Source organism: Chiloscyllium plagiosum, unplaced genomic scaffold (genome assembly GCF_037043375.1).
Source record: "Chiloscyllium plagiosum isolate Xiang-an unplaced genomic scaffold, Cpla_swu_hap1 HiC_scaffold_18, whole genome shotgun sequence".
NCBI lineage: Eukaryota > Metazoa > Chordata > Chondrichthyes > Orectolobiformes > Hemiscylliidae > Chiloscyllium > Chiloscyllium plagiosum.
Genome location: NW_028270156.1, coordinates 50165705 through 50172366, shown reverse-complemented (window position 1 = coordinate 50172366; position 6662 = coordinate 50165705). Strand labels below are relative to the sequence as shown.

Sequence of the window (6662 nt, the reverse complement as noted above, 5' to 3'; positions counted from 1 at the left end):
ACATCTCTTATTGGAGTTTTTATGGGATGAAACTAAAATTTCAATGTAAATTAACATGTTAATGAGAGAAACTGATTTAATGTAAGGGGAAAATAGTTGGCTAGGCACATGCCTTACTTTCTATGGTATGCACATGATAAACTATCTGAAGATAGCAGAATCCACAACTGAGTTCCTGGGAAACAGTGAATGATTGAACAATCCTGGATTCAAATTTTTCTTTTTAATGTAAGTTTTCTCCACAAGAGACTCGCCTTGAAGCTTCTGAGCAACTGTAGGTGGACCACAAGATCTAGCCCTTTCCTTTTTTTTTAAAAGTATTGGGTTTAGAATGAAGTGCTGGTAAAGAAAACTCTAGCTTGCAATTAAGCTGCACATGAACACTTTCTTTGTTTACTTATGGCAACCTGTTTAATTTAGGTTAGAACTTTCAGTAATGTCCTGCTTCTGTTCCCTCAAAATTGAAAGAACGAACAAGTTGAACATGAAGGTTTGAGCATTAGGATAGAAGTAATCTTTTCCTTTCCGCACTGCATGTGAACTATTAATACATTGCAATGTGAAACAGTAAAACTGTTTGATTTACTAACCCAGCAAGTCCTGTTTTCAAAAGATGCTGCTATTGACATTTGCCCAGACTCAATATTTAATTGTGATAGCATTCAATGTACAGGTCACAGGTATTCCTGCATTTTTGATTGTCTACTGTTCTGAATTAATGCCTCAGCTAAGAATCACTTAAGCTTCAAGTAGTTGCAATGGCCTGGGTTAGTCAGCTGATGACCCTTCTGGGTTGACCTGAAAACCCTTTCTTCCTCCATTGTCTTGAAGTCACAAAAAGACACTTCATTGCAGATGGTCAGCACTGGGGCAGTCATTGGTATAGGTGGTGCCAAAACCAAGATTAGTTAGATATTTAAATTATTCAATCACAGATTGGTTTTATTTTTTAAACAGAATTCCCATAATTACATTTGATGTACAAATGTTTTATGTAGGATATTTTGTACTGAAGCAAGCCATTTAGCCCAGCACTTCCCTACAAGAAACATGTTCACTTATCCCTAGTCATAATATATGAAACTTTTCTGGTTACTTAATCATGCATGTGAAAGAATTTGGGAACTATTTCAAATAAAGCTTGTTCAAGCAATCCAAACACTTGGAAATTTTTAAATGTTTTAAGCAAAAAAGGAGGATGTAGCTTTGTATACCATGTGACTTTTTAACCTTGATATTTACATACAATCTAAGTTTACATCTTTTTGTACATGCTTCCACAACTCCTCCCTTGCCTAGCTTTATAACTCTACAACCTATACAGATGCATCCACATTGCTGTGGCTCTGGAGTCCCATGTAGGTCAGACTAGATGTCCTTCCCTAAAGGATGTTAATGAACCCATGGATTTTCCATTGGCAGTGGTTTCATGGTCACTAGACTCCCTTTCCAGATTATTAATTTTAAATTAACAATCCACCATCTACTATGGCAGGTCTGCAGAGCATTGCTTGGGCCTCTGGGTTATAATCTAGCAATTAATGCCACTAGGCCTTTCATTTACTCTTTGAATATTTTTTAAACCAAACTGTTTATGGCTTGATTTTTATTTTCTGAAACTTTCCGGCATAGTCTTGTGACTTTTTTTTCTTCATGAGACTGAAGCAGAAAGGATCCAGTTTTAAGCAGAACTAAGTGAAAATTCTTAAACTACAGTCCCACAAAATCCATGACCTGTTTAACGATCTACTTAATGGAACTTTTTCAAATCTGCTCAGTACATATTGGCAGGTCAAGAAGTAAAATCTTAAAGGTAGATCTTAAATTCTGTCTGGCAGGGAGGAGCAGCAAAACAATGAACTTTCAGTTTAGTTTTCCATCATGATTATTTTCCCACCCATTGTTTCTCCATCGCTGCTTCAGACCAACTGATACGATGCTGGTCCAGAGTAAGTGAGCATTTGGGCTAATTATTTTGATGTTCTAAGCCTGCTACATCTGTAAACGAAGCCCAGCCCTTGATGTGAAATGCACTTCACACCAGCAATATAGGTCAGCTGGTTGCCATGCAGTACAACAGCAAAAGCTAAAAGTTATAAAGGAAACCATGCCAGAAATAGGTTAGACTATCTGCAGTGAGAGCTTGGTTGACATTCCAAGTTGATGTTTCATCTGAACTTAAAGGTTTTGATCAAGTAAGTGGAGGGTGGTGGTAAAAGGAAACGTGCCTGAGAAGGGATTAAAGTTGAGAAATTCCCTAATAGGAAGATGTGTCATTAATGACCAGCAAATTATGTAGACCAAAATGAAATATTATGCATGTCATGTCCACTTTTATTAGTGAAAATTTATGACAGTGTGTTGTTAGTGTCTATAAATAAAATATTTGAAATAGTGAGTGGTTAACCTTTCTATAGTACTCATTGTATAACATGCCTTGTGCAAGGGTTTTGCACGTCTCTAATACAGTCTTGTATAATATACACAGGAGTATATTAAGGTGTTAGGAGAATGGCTTCCACATAGTTTGACAGGAAAGATTTAACTGAAGACTTCAGTAAAACTACTTCTGACCTTTGAGCAAGGAGGAAGTTGATCACTTGCCTTAATAGGTGAGTAGTGCATGGTACAAAACTTATTGCACGGATGACGTCTATTTATTACCCATACAGGACATAACTGATTACGTGTCAAAGTATTTTCCAGTTTCATGGGCCACGTAATGCAAATATATTTCCTATATTGATCTTAATTTTGTCAAAATGCACCCTCTGGAAAATTTATGCAAGTATGATTAGTTTTTGCAATTTATTTTTCTAGCCAATGAAAATCTAATTAATTTAATATAAATTTAACCTGCCAGTGGGAAATTGGTTTCTTACTTAAACCCTGCTGATTCTTCTCTCTTTCTGACCATGGAAGTACTATTTTTAATTATCTATCTGCTGTGTATATTGCGAATAAGGGAGGGAAAAGCTCAAGCCAAATTATATCAAGGATATCCATATAAGGATGACAAACTATATGCAAAATTTACCATTCCAGTGAAAAAATCACTGGTCTAAAGGTGTACGCATCTCTAATTACTAAGGTTGGTATGTGATATTTCTAATGCAAAATATCCAGAGAAATAAGATTTGAAATGACTACATACTTTTGTCAAGCATCATTCACTAGAAATCCAGGTCAGCAATGATCTCATTCATTCTACCCAAAGAGAATTGAGGACAAATGAAGACATTTCTGAAATAGAAGGAATCAAACATTGGATAAATGTAACTTGCCACTTAAGTATTAATTTTTAAATAATAGTTAAATATTGAGCACCCACAGTACTTTGCTTTAACCTGGAATGTTATAGGTGTTCTTGAATGCAGACATGAACTTCCTCACTTTCTTGGGGTTATAAATTGAATTGACCACTGCAATTATCAGCAAATTACTTCTGATCTTGTGGGAGAAACTCATTTAAAATACATAAAATGGTTGAGACTAGGACTCTTCCTACAGTGAGGATGTAGGGCTGAGAAAATTTGATACCCAATAACAGCAGGCGCCTTCCTAGCAATTTTTGAGAAGATTTATAGCTCAGGTTGAGGTTCTGGATGTAACTTTGCTCAGAGTTGGAATGTTCATTTTTGCCACCACTCTAGGTAACATCAGTGAGCCTCTGGTGAAGTGCTGGTGTTATGTTCTGCTTTCTATTTATGGATCTTGGTTTCTTTAAGATGGGTGATATTATTTGTGGTCCTCTTTATCAGAGGATGGTAGATGGAGTCCAAATTGGATGTGTTTATTGATGGAGTTCTGGTTAGAATGCATTGCCTCTGGGAATTCTTGGGTGTGTGTCTCTGTTTCAACTCGTCCTAGGATGGATGTGTTGTCCCAGTCAGTGATATCCTCCTTCATCTGTATGCAAGGATACTCATGACAGTGGGTCATGTCTTTTGGTGGCTAGTTGGTGTTCATGTATCCTGGTGGCACGTTTTCTGCCAGTTTGCCCGATGTAGTGTTTGTTACAGTTCTTGCAAGGTATTTTGTAAATGACCATTCTTTTTGCTGGTTGATTATGGTGTCCTTTAGGTTCATCAGTAGCTGTTTGTGTCTTGGTAGGTTTGTAGGTTACTATGATGCCAAAGGGTCCAGGCTAATCGGACACCTTGGCAGCATGGTAGCCCACAAACCTACCAACACACTGAAACAGCAACTAATGAAGCTAAAGCATCCAGTGAAACAAAAAATGCATGTCACTTACAAGATACCAAGCAAGAACTGTGTGATGGAGGCACAGAGATGGACCCTCATAATCTAGAGTTAAATCAGTTCACATTTTGGAGAGCGATCCTTCCTCTGAACTCTGATTTCTCTCCACGTGCTGCTGTTGTGGAGAAAATACAGAGAAACACCAGGAGAAGCAGAGTTCTTCAAGAAGTAGGTCTTTTATTTGCAAACAAAAAACCGTGACACTGAGAAAGCAGATTCTTGAAAGCCCCCGAACCTCAGGGTAAGTGGATTTTTATATCTCTTGTTAGCTTATCAGCATGTACCTCACTCTAGCTACACAGTAAACCAGTGATGTTAGTTCCCATTATCTCTTTAGTTGTACATTCTACTTAATGTTATTCCAATGTCAGTTAGATATTTATTGCTAACTCTTGCAACGATGGTCTTTCATTCCAGACCCTACTTAATGTCGTGATTAGATATTTATTATCAGCTCTGCTACAGTGATCGTCCATTCCAGACTAACCTGTCATAGATATTTAGCTATTCCATCTATTACAATAGTCTCCTGTCTCAAGCTACCTCTACTAATTAGATATTTTAATGTAATGTCCCAAGCATTTATGGTCCCAATCCTGTCATAATAATACTTAACACAATTAATAAAGCAAGTTTCTGTTATCTCATCTCGCCATAGTGACCTTTCAGCCTTAACCTTACTCTGCGAATTGGTGTAAAGAGCATTCTACTATGGTTATCCTATCCTACCTTCCACAGATTGCCAGTGGTCTTCATGCTTTAACCTTCCCATACTTTCATGTTCTTTATTTTCCATACTGCCAGACCTGTTTAGCTTTTCCAGCAATTTTTGTGAATTAATGATTTATCTTGCCAGTACCAGTATTCAGTACTTACTGATGTCACTGATTTGTAGGATTGACTCTCCTTCACCTGGACTTCTTGACATATGAAAGAACCTCAAACCTTGGACACTGCTGCAAATAAAGACTACCCTCTGACAACTACCTAAAGAAGGAGCGGTGCTTTGGAAGCACTAGCTTCCAGATAAACTTGTTGGACTAACCTAGTGCTGTTTTTTTTTTAACTCTGACAAATATAAATGCTAAATTCAGACATTTGCTCAGCATGAAGAATTCAATGTCATTTAGTACTATCATACCTTGCCTTTCGTTGCCTGATGCCATCAAGCGATTGTCCCCTTAATGCAATAGATTGGAACCTGACCATTGTAACAATGAGCTCCCATTGAGGAGGAAAATGGGTTACTTGAATCTTTGTCCCTCCAAACAGCAGGAGAGATTTGTGCTAATCCAGAAATGCACAAGAGGCATATACCAAGTGCCATTCTCGTAGAGAGTCTGATCTTGGCAAAGGATTGAGTCCTGACATGTGTTCCCTCAATCTCCTGAGTTCTGACCACACTTGACACCCGCAGTCAACCTGGCTTGTGGACCTATGGCTCTCACCAGAAGGACCAACCATGTGATGGATTGAGAGCAACCAAATCTGGCAATAGAGGCTAAGAAAGTTTGGGCCTAGGGTAAGAAAGGTTTGGTCAGAAACATATGGTTTTTGCTTCTGGCTTTGGACATTGTATGATTTTGTGTTTTGGGTCTAAGTGGAGGTTAAATTGTGGTTAAATGAAAGTGTTATAAATCTCTAAGCCAGTCTAAGTTATGTATCAGGGCATTAGGAGATGTATTTTGATAAACAAGTTTGCTTTTGAGTCAAATACAGTCTGCGGTTTCGTTCTTTATAAAATCCTGAAGTCCATGAACCATTGTAAGTATAGAGCAGGAGCTGCTTATATGATGAAGCAACTACTGACTTGTCACCAAAAGAGAAAATGCTGGAAAATCTCAGCAGATCTGGTAGCATCTGTAAGGAGAGAAAAGAACTGATGTTTCGAGTCTTAACTGACCCTTTGTCATGTGAAGCTCTACCTGTGAAGTGAATTGTTGATATCAAACACAAAACATGGTCTCTTTCAAATACATGACTTTTTTAAAAAAAAATTGGTGTTTAGTTGGACTAAAGTCAGTGGACGCCTTCAGCTGTGGTGTTATGTGGTGGAAGCCCTGTCGAGTAACTGCCTGAAACAAGCAAGTACTTGGAAACACAGCTCATTCTATTTCCAAGTGAACATAACGATTAGCAAGAAAAATAGTGTTGCAGTCTGCTGTTGTTGATGATGAAGAAGCTCTTAAGTTATGGAATTGAGATGAAGAAAACCTCATATTAGCAGAGGAACTAATCCTTAGCTGAGGTTGCAGAACTGGCAATAACTACTATGAGAAAAGGTGTAAAATTAATTCAATTAGTTGTGAATTTGTGCCATTATCAAACACCATAATGTCATAGAATTAGTGACTACTTCAACTGTGCTCTAAACTCGATTAGTGAATTCTGTCACAAAA

General features: G+C 37.7%; 1 long non-coding RNA gene across 1 annotated transcript; it reads left to right on the top strand.

Annotated features, from left to right (window-relative positions):
• Positions 1 to 440: 440 nt before the first annotated feature.
• LOC148146977 (uncharacterized) lies at positions 441 to 5977 on the top strand. Its single transcript, XR_015760187.1, has 2 exons — positions 441 to 2612; positions 5159 to 5977. It is a non-coding gene; the product is annotated as an uncharacterized LOC148146977 (long non-coding RNA).
• The last annotated feature ends 685 nt before the right edge of the window (positions 5978 to 6662 follow it).